The sequence below is a fragment of the Myxocyprinus asiaticus genome, chromosome 25 (genome assembly GCF_019703515.2).
Source record: "Myxocyprinus asiaticus isolate MX2 ecotype Aquarium Trade chromosome 25, UBuf_Myxa_2, whole genome shotgun sequence".
Lineage (NCBI taxonomy): Eukaryota > Metazoa > Chordata > Actinopteri > Cypriniformes > Catostomidae > Myxocyprinus > Myxocyprinus asiaticus.
Genome location: NC_059368.1, coordinates 3,703,081 through 3,716,301, shown reverse-complemented (window position 1 = coordinate 3,716,301; position 13,221 = coordinate 3,703,081). Strand labels below are relative to the sequence as shown.

The window sequence follows — 13,221 nt, the reverse complement described above, 5'->3', positions numbered from 1 at the left end:
CCAAGGTACTTCAAACCATGGTAATACAATTGTACTTGTCCAAAAACGTGGTAATAACATGGCACTTTTTTCAGTTAACAAGGTACATGTCCCAAAACCATTGTACATATTCAAAAACCATGGCAATATCATGATACTTGTTATTTATGCCATGGTACTTGTCCAAAAAACATGGTATTACATGATACTTTTTTCATTTACCAAGGTACAGATCCTAAAACCATGGTAATACCATGGTAATTTGGAAATGAAATGGTTAATTTCCAAAAAAAGGTGATAATACCATGGAACATTTTCAGTGTCCCAAAACCATGGTAATAACATGGTAATGTATTACATATGCCATGGTACATGTCCAAAAACATGATAATATCATGGTTCATGTCCAAAAACCATGATAACATGGTATTTTCAAAATATACTATGGTATGTATGCAAAAACTTGCAGTCTCATGGTCTCTGTATACTTTCACTAGCTATGTTTCCATCCAAGTTGCAAATTTAATTTATACGAAAAATCAGAATATTGCAAGAACAATATGCAAATAAAGCCGATTTTCCATCCCATGTGTTCAAAAGAACAAAATCATCACATCCGGGGAAATTGTACTCTTTTTTTAATAAAATACTCGTGGTTTATAGCACACAAACAAAACACTGTAAAGAACTTTGTCTCACATCTGGGAGCGACAGCGCATCACACCATTTTGGGGGCGCAATGTGTGTGCGTTTCTCCATCCTTATGACTTTACCGTGTGTATCTATTTTATATTTTTTAAAAGTACCAATTAACCTGCTCTGCGGCACAGTTCAAGTTTGTATTCAACTTCGTTTTCTCTGCAAACTCTATACAGGTTTTGGGTTTTTAGGACACCAGTATTTCAGGGTGACCAGAGCAACATTTCAGAGGAGAGGATTGGTGCACTGCAGTCCAGTTATGAAATAAATATTTGGTCACATTACTTTTTTGATGCGCATCTTGTATTCTTAATAAATTCAATGGGAGTTTATTTGGTAAATGTGTTTCCATCACAATTTATGAGCATTTCTTTTTATTGAATAAAAAACTGATCCACCTCAAGCAAGCGTATACGTTTTTGATGCGCATTTTGGAGATTTTATTTGCATCTTGGTGTTTCCATCCACCCGTTTTTACGCGATATCCCAAAATGCACATGAAAATACATGGATGGAAACCCAGATACTGGTAAAGAGCAATATTAAGATTCTTGAAAATAAAGAAAGATATGACCATTCCACTTATTATTTTATTTAATATGTAACTATATATTTTTTAATAGATTTGAGAAAAAAAAAATGTTTTTGTTGTTTGTTTTATTTGAAGTACCTTGGAGTGCCATGCAGGGGCGGATCATCCAATGGGTTTTATGGGCATGTACCCAGGGGGCCAGGTCACTAGGGGGCCCTCGCGAGCCAAAAATCAAGCCGTTGTAAACACGAGACGGTGTGCAACAGCTAAATCCTCTGTGTAGCACATGGTCATTGGGAAACGTTCCACTCCATACGTTACGCACCACCCCGAGACGACTTGATGGGTCCAGTAAAAGTGTAAGCCCAGGGGCCTGGCGTACCTTAATCCGACCCTGGTGCTATGTAAATGTGACGGTATATGAATACAGCAATGTGGTGCCACTTCAGCTCACCATTTACACATACTGTGGACCAATTGCCATTTTTTCAGAACCTCCCTCATAATCTAATTTTTTCAGAATTAGGGTCAGGAAACGCATTTTAGCCCTCAAAGATGTGCTCATCCATGGACATTCAGTCTATTTTTCAGTTCATGCACCACCCCCAATTTTTCATTGAATATATCGGCCTCTAAGTAGACTAGAAGCTCAATCTAGGTGTCATTAGAAAGCGAAAATCCTTCCCTTTGCGGAGATGTATAACATTTCATCATCGATAGTCAATAACATATTATACTGATGATTTGTTTAGCATGTTTTTCCTGCGGGACCGCATATTATGTTCTGAACGTTGGATTATTCACACAAGCAAGCTCAGCGACAAGTAAACAATGGCTCATTTTTAGCGAACTGCCTAAGATAAAAGCAGATGTAAAGCTTTTATCTATTTGGGGCTTACAGCAGCAGTGATTGGTGCATAAAAGAAATATTTGTCTTGCAAATTTCATATTTCACTTTGTGATTCTTTTGAATATCTTTTAAACTGTGGTATTAGCACAACAAAATAAACTGTACAGTCATACTGAGAGCTTTCATTTGATATATGATTTGTCTGTTTAAGTGCTATTTTAAAGACTTATTAATATTCATATTAATATTTCTACCACATAACCACTAGGTGGCGGTTATTTGCCATTGTTATAAGGCCTTATTTTGTCATTTTAAGTAACATAAATGCAGAAGTGATCTCTGAAATGTTCAGATTCTAATCTTTCAAACGATACCACATATGCCTGATTATGTATACGATGACTTGAGCATTTTAGGCATAAACTTTTTTCTCGATATAGCACCCCTTTTTGGACCATTGAAGAGGTTTTTAAACAGTCAGTTCCAACATTATTTGTAATGTTCTTCCAGAGTCCAAAGCATTCTAGACTTTTAACTATTCTATGACCTCTCTCTCTTTCTCTCATGAGAGTAATGTGTCTGCATTAGACTTTATATCCATCTCAAACTGAAATGCTTTGACAGTTCTCCTCAAAGTCCCGAGAGAATATTGAGTCACACAGGCTGATTTAAGACATCATCACGGTCATGGTGGACATCAAAGTGCTATAACGTTGCCAAGCATTGCTGTTTTATCCTCCGTTCCCCAGAGTCCGTGGTAAAAGAACTCTAGTAGGAAATGGAATGGCTAAGTGCAATCTGATGAAGCGTTTCCTGAAAGCAGCCCTTACTCATAATGAAGTCAGGCTTTAAACTCTTGAATAAACCTCTGTGCACATGTTAGGATCAACTGACACCATTTACAAAAACATAAAATAAGACTAGATTTTTATATTTTCTTAAGAAAATGTGAGTGTTGTTTGCCCATGCAAAACTCGCCACTGCTATGGAGGGTGTTATGGGTGGTTGCCATTTGCCATGATGTAGCGATTGCTAGGGTGCCCTGGGTGGTCCCTATGATATTCCAGTCTCTAGATATGGCTCAGGCCCCTTTTTAAATGTAAGTCTATGGGACATTTTGCTTACTTTATTATCTGCTGGACGAAAGTCTTAGAAAAGTCTTCGAAAATTAATATCACACCTCCTCAACAAGCTGGAAAATTTGAAGTATCGTTCATGTCTAAAGCCCAAATGATATAAAACCACCACAAATTGCCTACAACTGCACATCAGGGCAGTTCACAAATAAAAACAAAATGTTGAGTGTAAGAAAATTGTTTTAACAATACATTACGATCCCCAGAGATCTAAAAGAAGTTGAAGAAACACTCATTTACAGGTATACATCATATAAAAGAACTGCAGTTTCCATCATAATAGAGGAAAAAATCTAAAACAGATGTAATAATAATAAAAAACACGATGTTTACAGAAGTGTAAGACATACCTTTTTCAAGTAGTCCCAAATTAAAAGTAACAGCTCAAAGACGATGACTTTGTCAAAGTCAGTGAAGTCTTTAAAAATGTGTCACCAACATTCGCAATGTCCACTTTAGCCCATTCACTCCTGGAATAAACCATCACAAAGAAGTTCTTTCTTTCTCCTTGCTGTTCTTTCTTTACCTCGTCTTCTGTTCCTACTGTCAGCACAGAGATTGTTCAAGTACTATCGGTCTGTGAGAACTCTGTTGTCTACCATTCAAGTCTGAGCAATCTGAATGACTTAGGATAGGATAGAGAGAGAGACAGAGAGAGAGAGAGTGGGAGAGAGAATGACCAATAAGAAGGGAGGTAGAGGTGGTCAGATCTGGTTGCTTTAAGTTCTTTACAGCATTCTGGTTAAGAGACAGTTGGGCAGGTCTGAGGAGACTCAGCATTGCTTTATGTTCTGGACCATGAAGTGTGTTGACTAAGAGCTAATTTTAACCCATGCGCTTAATCTTTCGTAGTGTTTAACAGCTGAGGGGGTTCAAACAGACGCATGTGAATCCTGCTGACAGCTGGAATATATGGTATTCTGCCAAATGAGGAAAAGTCTGTCGTAACTAGTCAAGCAGTTGCTGGGCTAGAAATGAACTTTCTGTCGCAGGTACAGTAAATCAAAGAACAGTGACTGTAAAGAGAAACGTGTAGGGCAGTAAATATAAATTTGAAAGAACTTTGGGTGACAATAACAAAACCCGTCAAGAACATATTCGTATTCACCCCAAAAAGAAAAAGAAAGAAAGAAACAAAGAAATGGTAGCTTGAAATGATAGTAAATATAGCCTATCCGTTAAGGTTTTTTTAGATCGTGACACTATTTTCATGAAAATTATACACATTTCTCCCCAAAAAATCAAATTTCGTAAAGCAAAAAATCTCATTCTTATGAATGCAAAAAAGTAATTATACACTATTATAAAACAATTACACATTATGGTAGTATTTGTAGTACTGCCTTTGATTTGCGCAGATATATATATATATATATATACACACACACACAGACACACACACACATACAGGGTTAAACACAGGTTTTTTTTTCTGTAATACTAATAGAATCTTATGAATATTAACAATCAGGAATAAATTCAATAAAATTACAATAAAGCTCAAAAGTTAAACAACAAGACTTATAATACAGTTATAAAAAAAAGAATTATATACACATATTTATATATTTTCTTTTGATTTTGTGGTGCAATATGTCTCAAAAGTTAAACGATAATAAGAATTACACAAAATATATATATATAAACTTTTTTTTTTTTTGGGAGGGGTGCAATACTGTATGTCCTGCACATGTTTTAGAGAGATACAAATAAAAAAAATGTCTATAGTTTTTAAGGACATTTTCTGCATACTTAAAGAATATAAACAAAATAAGAGTGATCAAAGATTGTTTACTAAGTAAATCAAGCAGAACTATTGCCTGGGAGACAGCTATTGCCTTTCTTTTGGCAAAGTCTTTTGCATGCACACAAGCATGACTCCATGTCATAACAAACACTGACACAGATGTGTTAGAAATTTCACAGAATCATTTAAACAGGCCTGCATTTACAGTTTTGTTTCCATTGTAAAGACGTTTGGCAAATACTTGTGTAGTCTTGCAGTGCAAGTGAGCTGTATAATATTAGAATAAGAGCTGCAAAACAGTCATTTATTTCTCATGTCTTTGAAATCTCCTCAAAATCAAAAAACTTGTCCATCATCGGAGAGTCACGTGGCGCCATGCGGGGGCCGGATGTGCGAACGGCGAGCTCTACACACTTTGCTAGTTTTAACTAACAACCGGATAACATTTAACCGGTGACTGTTCTATGAAGTCAACATGTCAAAGAATTCAAAATCCTCGGGCTCTGGAGACATTAAAAGACATTTACGTGCTCAAGCTGATACCCCAGACAGGGCTGCAGACCAGGGACTCAGTTTGGACGGTGCGACGGGAGAAATCCAGCATTAACTGTAATAAGTCGATCGATCACTGCGATGGAAACGAAATTCTCTGAGTTGGTTACAAGAATCGGGGATGTCGAGAAATGGATCGATTATCTGGAGTCATCAGAGAGGGAATTAGCTGCTAATCCGCTAGCGACCAAAGTTAGATTTGGAACGCATTTAGGAAAAGTTGGAAGACCTTGAGAATCGTAATTGGAGAAACAACATCCACATTTTTGGAATTCCTGAGCATGCAGTAGGCCGAGATATGGTAAAATTCCTTGACGAGCTCTTCCCGAGTCTGCTCGAAATAACAGGCCATAAGCTGGAAATTAAGCGAGCTCACAGAGTCCTGGCTCGGAGATCCACTGAGGGAGACAGGCCCCGATCAATTCTGGCCAAATTTCTGAAATCATCCGACAACGATCTTATGTTATGCGAGGCGAGGAGTAAAGGAAGGCTTGCTTGGAAGAACCAAAAATGTTCTTGTTCCCAGACTTTGTGAATTCGACAAGAGAGAAACGTGATCGATTCAAGGCATGCAAGAAACTCTTACATCAACGGAAGTTTGCTTTTGCCCTGATGTTCCCGGCCAAATTAAGAATAGATACTAAGGATGGCCGCAAAATATTTACATGCCCACAACAAGCGATGTCCTTCACAGAGACAATGGAGTGAGTAAGCCATTTGGTTATTTTCATGTTTGTGCCTAGTGGACCTGACTCACTGAACATACACTTGACTGTCTGAGGAAGATGGGCGCCTTTTTGTTTCTTTTTGTTTTGGTTCCGCCTAGCGGCTGGAGTTTGTTTTGTGGAATAACACTCCTTCAAGAAACTTTTGCATCGATGGAGGGTCGCTTTTCACTGAAGTTCCCGGCCAGGTTGAGAATAGATACTAAGGATGGCCGCAAAGTACTTACATGTCCCCAACAAGCGATGTCCTTCATAAAGCCTATAGAATGAGTAAGTCATTGTGTGGCGCTCGCTTTGCAGTCTAGTGGACCTGACTCACTGAACATTTACTTGACCGTCCGAGGAAACTGGACGCCTCTTTTGTTTCTTTTTGTGCTAGTTCCGCCTGCCGGCTGGAGTTTGTTTTGTGGAGTAACACTCCTTCGGGACAGTGTGCAGGTGAATCTGCACGTTCTTTGTGTTTATGCCTCCTATTGGCTGGAGTTTGTTTTGTGGAGTATTCTTTGCAGGACTTTGGAAGGATTAGGTCATCTACTGCACTCATGAACAGCCAGCGCACTGAACATTCGTTTGACTGTCCGAGGAAACTGAACGGTTTTGTGAAGGATCGCACTAGAGGAATCTACACGTTCTTTGTGTTTATTCTGCCTATTGGCTGGAGTTTGCATTATAGATTTTCTTCTGTTATGTAATTCTGTCTCACAAAATTTGTATAGAAACACCGGACTTAAGCAATCCTTGGCAAAGTTGTGGCGGGGACTCTTGTAGGCATACATGGACTGTTTGAATTTAGAGGGATGGATGTCGTGCGCATATTTTTCATTTTTCTGTTTGTTTGGTTTGAGGGGAAGTTCGGGATTTGACTGTTGCTCTAATGTTGGAACGTGGTCTTTATAATCTTGTTTTTGACATACAATCTATTGTTTCTAATATGTCAAAATGTCAGTTGTTAATATGAGTGGATTACCTCTCTCCACGTGGAATGTGAATGGGTTGGGGCACCCCATAAAAAGAAGGAAGGTTATTTCTTTTCTTTAACGAAGGAAATATGATATAGTGTTTCTTCACGAAACGCATCTTTCCCCGCAGGAAGCTGAAAAATTTGGGAAGATATGGAGTGGACATGTTTTCTTTAGTGCTGGCTCAAGTAAGAACAGGGGAGTCATTACACTGATAAGTAAACATCTACAATTCAAATGTGTCAAAGAGAGTAAAGATAAATTAGGAAGAGTCATTATTGTTTTAGCAATTCAGGGGCAAAGGTTGATTTTGGCTAATATTTACGCACCTTACGGTGATGATCAGGGCTTTTTTATAGATCTTGAAGGGATGTTGCAAGCCGCTGGCACCCCTCATGATATAATATTGGGAGGAGACTTTAATCTATTGATGGACTCAGTCCTTGATCATGTGAAGCAAAAGTGTGTAAGCCCCCTAGAGCAACACTGATGCTTTACAGGATGTGTAAAAATCTTGGTCTTAGAGATATTTGGAGACTTTTAAACCCATCTGGTAGGGACTAAACATTTTTTTCATCAGTCCATAAAATGTATTCTAGAATAGATTTTTTTTTTATATATCTAAGTCCCTCATTTCATCTGTTGTTGATTGCTCAATTGGAAACATCTTAGTCTCAGATCACACCCTGCTGAGTTTAGAGGTGTTGCCACATATGGAGAAAAAGAAATCATATAGTTGGTGCTTTAATGTATCCCTTTTGCAAAATCCTGATTTCCAACAAATGTTAAAGGCTGAAATCAATGTTTATATGGAGGCCAACTGGTCCTCAGTATCCTCTGTGGGCGTGGCTTGGGAGGCACTTAAGGCGGTTCTTAGGGGTCGGATCATACAGTATACCTCATTCATCCAAAAATCCAAACTCGTGGATTTGGAAGGGCAAGACAGTCATACTTTGAGTCAGGGGACAAAGCAAGGAAGCTTTTGGCTAGATATATAAAGCAGAGAGAGTGTTTTTCTACCATTCCCTCAGTGAAATCTGCTTTTTTACAGAAATTTTTACCTCGGCCATTGATATTAATAATGCTTTTAAAGAATTCTATCTTGATCTCTATAGTTGCACATCTTTGTCTATGGATGAAGATATTAAAAATTTAGTGGAACCATTAGAACTCCCTAAACTGACAATTGAGCAAAAAAATTCTCTTGATTCTGAGATGACCTTGGAGGTACTTGGCGAGGTAATTACGGTCTTGCCTACAGGCAAGTCTCCGGGGCCAGATGGTTTTGCCACTGAGTTTTTTAAATCTTATGCTACAGAACTGGCTCCACTTTTGTTAGAAGTTTATACGGAATCATTAAAGAATGGAAAGCTTCCGCCAACCATGACACATGCCCGGATCAGTCTGATTCTTAAAAAAGACAAAGATCCAAGCGAGTGGAGGAGTTATCGTCCAATTTCCCTGATCCAGCTAGATGTTAAAATATTGTCCAAAATTTTGGCTAACCGATTAAGTTATGACATCACTTATACATATAGATCAGGTGGGGTTTATTCGGGGCCGCAGCTCTTCGGATAACATTAGGCGTCTCATCAATATTATGTGGTCAGTGGCGAATGATCAGAATCTGGTTGCGGCCATCTCACTTGACGCTGAAAAGGCATTTGATATGGTAGAATGGGATTATCTTTTTAAGATTTTGGAAATATACGGGTTCGGGAATACTTTTATTGGATGGATTAAGTTACTTTATAGACACCCAGTAGCAAAGGTACAAACGTATGGATTCAATTCAGATTATTTTACTCTTGATAGGGGCACCCAGCAGGGTTGTCCTCTTTCACCATTATTGTTCTGTCTTTCCTTGGAATCATAATCAGCCACGATAAGAAGGGAAGAGGATTTTCCAGGGGTGGTGGCGGGAGGTGTGGCGCATAAGCTTTTGCTTTATGCAGATGATATTTTATTATTCGTCTCCGACCCCACTAGATCTATGCCTTGTCTCCACAGAAGTCAACTGGTCTAAATCCAAAGCTTTGTCTCTGACAGCGTACTGCCCAGTAACAGCTTTTCAGCCGGGCGCCTTCCAGTGGCCCAAACAGGACATTAAATATTTGGGCATCTTATTCCCAGATAATTTGTGTGATTTAGCTAGAGTTAATATTGACCCCTTAATAAAAAGGTTTTCGAGCGATGTGGGCATGTGGGCTTCATTACATTTATCTATGATTGGGAAGGTTAATGTTATTAAAATGAATTGTATTCCAAAATGTAACTACCTGCTACAATCTCTCCCTGTAGATGTCCCCTTCTCTTATTTCAAGCAATTTGATAGCATAGCGAAGACCTTCATTTGGAATGGTAAGCATCCTAGATTACATATTAATAAGTTACACAGGCCGATTGACAAAGGTGGGCTAGGCCTACCCAAGATATTGTTGTACTACTATGCATTCGGTCTCAGACATATGGCTCATTGGTCATTTCCACCTGAGAGAGCCCCTCCCTGGTTTTGTATTGAACGGGAAGTTCTTGCCCCTATTTCGCCATTGCAAAGCTTTTCTATCAAACTAATCGGAGAAGTTAAGTTACACCCCGTTATCTCGCATTTGCACTCGGTATGGACAAAAGTGTCCAGAGTGTTTAATTCGGACATTTATTTAAATGTTGCCTCAAGTATATGGCTGAACACAAAATTATGTATTGATAAGTCCTCTTTCTGCTGGTCAGAGTGGATTGTGAGGGGGGTTTCTACACTCTGTGACCTATATGACAGTGGAGTGTTGAGATCTTTTGAAAATTTGATTCAACATTTCGGGATTCCCAGATCTCAGTTCTATAGGTATTTACAGCTGCACCACCTGCTCTGTATTTTTTTAGGGAGTAGCATACACCCCCCTAAAGCAGCAGATACTCTGGGAATGGTGATTACTGCTTTTTGGAAAAGGTCATGACGCATCAGTGTATTACTCCCTGCTAATTCAGAGTCTGGGGGATGGAGCTCTAACTTCTATCAAGAGATTATGGGAGAAAGATTTAAACTCGGTATTATAGGAGGGAGTGTGGTCTAGGATTCTAAAAAATGTCAGGTCTGCATCTAGAGATGCAAGGGTTCGCCTTATGCAATTCAAGATTTTACATACATTCTATTGGACCCCCTCTAGATTGTATAGGCTTGGTCTTAATGACACACCTACCTGCTGGTGATGCCATTCGGAGGATGGAGACACAACCCATGTTTTTTGGGGGTGTGTTAAGATCCAGGGGTTTTGGTTAAGGGGTTAGAGTTTTGTATGTGATGTCTTGGGCACTCAGGTTTTGTTTTGCTCCAGACTCTGTATTTTGGGAGATGGGGCGGTCATCAATGTGGGGAATAAACATATGGAGGATTGGGTTCTAACCAGTGTTATGGTCACCAGACAGGTGACTTTGAGGGGTTGGAAGACGGCTGGAGCGCCCCCATTTCAGGAGTGGTGCACGGAGATGGGGAGGGTGGCGGCTCTCGAAGAAGGGTCATATAGAAGACTGGGGGATTTGGATTTGTTTGTTGGGAAATGGGGCAGATACTTGGCATACTTGGAGGGTTCTCGGGGTAGAACAGTGGAGAGAGAGGGGTAGTTTGATGTGTGTGATGTTTTTTTTTTTTCTTTTCTATGTGCTCATTTGTGACCACAAGCGTGTTTGTTGAGGATCAGGCTGGAGTTGGGGATGGGGAGGGAGAGGAATGGTAATGGGAGTTAAATGTTGATTTTATGTATTTATGTTTTGCTTTTCTGTGGTCAAATAAAAAAATGTTAATCATAAAAAACTTATCCATCATTCTCATAAAACCAATAATTGGAATGGTAATAAAAAGTACCAAAAAGTACCATGATGTTTTTACTAATAAAAGTACAATAATAATTTTACTAATATTGCTTATAATGTATATATTGATTCTGCAATACATACTGTTGATAAAATTAAATGCTCACTCTTTTTCCCTCTTTAAAAAAAGAAAAATTACAAAGCTATTTTATTTGTTGTTTTCAGGTTCACTTGGTCACAAATGATCTACTTCAGTGAAGATTTCAGTTTCTTAGAATGCTTAAACAGAAATGCGTGTTGAAAGAGTAATGGAATTGTACTTTACGTCATTTCTGGCCAAGACTGTGGGCGGCACTGAAGCATTCCTGCATACTATTTCATTTGAGAGTGTTCTAAATAATAAATGCAGATTAATGTACAGGAATGGAACAGAATACCCATTCAATCCAGAAACAGTGCTCAGCTGAGATACAGAGTTGTTTCAATGTTAATTCAAAGATTCTGAACCTCCTAGGCTCCTACACTGTCCTGGAATGCAAACAGGCCAACTATCTATCAACTAATTTGGCTGAGACTTGCTTTCTGTCTGTCTGTCTGTCTGTCTGTGCTGCAGCGTGAAACAATTTGGGGGGTTGTATTTGCTTGTTTTGATTATTGGGAGGGTTACCTCCCCCCCCGATTCCCCCTGAAATCTATGCCCTTGTATGGCGTATAACATCACAGGTACAATGCTTTTCGTTTGTGCTGTACTTTACTGTACTTTTTTCTACCTTGTAAACTTTCAGGGTATAAACTTACAAGGGGTTGTTTCAACAGTTTGTACACTGCCCTCTACTGGCAGCTGTTAAAAAGCTAAATAAAGGAATGTGTGGAATGAGTGCCTGAGGGTTTTGGGGTTATGGAATACTATATTCATATTAAATGTTCATAACACACGCTCTCTTGTTTATTTTAATTTACTAGAGGCACTCTGTGGTTAGCTAGTGTCACTAAATACAGTATTTACTCTTAACATCTTCATTCAGGTCAGATGTCACAAACCCCAGCAACTGTTTGTGTTTTAGCCAATAAAGAATAGCTTTAAATAAGAGTTTAAGTATTTTTTGTTAAAGGTGCTGTAAGCGATTTTATTAAGCCTACCACATATTACATTTACATACTACCTGACAGATATCACCAACATAGGTATCCTGAGAAATCCCACCTGTCTCTGCGACAGCCCTGTAAACCAAGTAGAAAGCTGTAGCCCAGAGATCTCCAAACAGGGGGCGGACTCTCCAAAAGTGGTTGGGCCAACTCCAAAAAGGGGTGACACTTCCACCCACTTTAGGATTAGGTATAGGGTTAGGTTAGGTTAGGTTAGGTTAGGTTAGGGGCTATGTATATGCGATGGGTGAAAGGTGCCATGCATTGTTCCTGGCAGGCTACTCAGCCTTACAGGGTCCATACAGTATGGTTAGGTTTAAGGCCTGGGTAGGGTTAGGACATCTGCTGCCTCCCAGGAACAAACTGAGACACCTTTGTACAACGGGCCTATGTATATCATTGCTGGCGGTTTGGAGCTTGGCCTGCAGCTATATAAGAAGAGTCAGGGGAGCAGCCCGCCTTTTTTAGCCAATCAAAAAACATCCAGGTTGTTCAGACCCTTACAAACTTGCTGCAAATTCACCACTGGCAAACACTTCCGGTGAATCACAAGCTCATTTGCATGTGAAAATAATGAGGCGCAAATGTGCGGCTAGACTGCCAGAACTCTAGATTTCTGTAAGGGGACCGAACGCATTCTTGCACAAAAAAAGCTAGATGAGACGCAGCGCGATGAATGGAAAGTAATGCAGGTGTCTCAAGAGGCATTTTAAAAGTTGAAGTTCTGTTTGACTTAAGACAGCACCTTAAAAAAATGGCTCTCATGCATGAAACGCTGAAGAAACAGCAAGTCACGGCGCAACGGTCAAAGATGTCCACTGAGAACATGTTTACATAGAAAATCACTTATATAAAAAAAAAATTAAAAAAAAAAACAGAACATCCAGTCAGAAAATACACTTTCCGTCCTCCCCAGTCTTGGGTTGGAGAGGAGTAACAAAAAAAGGTTTGGGATTCCCTTCTCCCGTCCCAGCACTCAAGGATCAGTCAAATTTAAAAGTCAATAAAAAAGTATTTATTTAATCAAAACAGAAAATAGAAGTTTAAAAGGCTTCAGAAGGGGGCAAAAGCCAAAATAACAAACATAAC

The 13,221-nt window shown here is 39.1% G+C and overlaps 1 protein-coding gene across 3 annotated transcripts in view; it reads right to left on the bottom strand.

Moving 5' to 3' along the window:
- LOC127415540 (filamin-A-interacting protein 1-like) overlaps positions 1-3,827 on the bottom strand; it is a 45,430-nt gene extending 41,603 nt beyond the window's left edge. For all 3 annotated transcript variants that reach the window (XR_007892962.1, XM_051654312.1, XM_051654313.1), the window contains exon 1: positions 3,547-3,827. The gene's annotated coding sequence lies outside the window, so the exon portion shown is untranslated. The remainder of the gene's footprint in view (positions 1-3,546) is intronic.
- Positions 3,828-13,221: the final 9,394 nt, after the last annotated feature.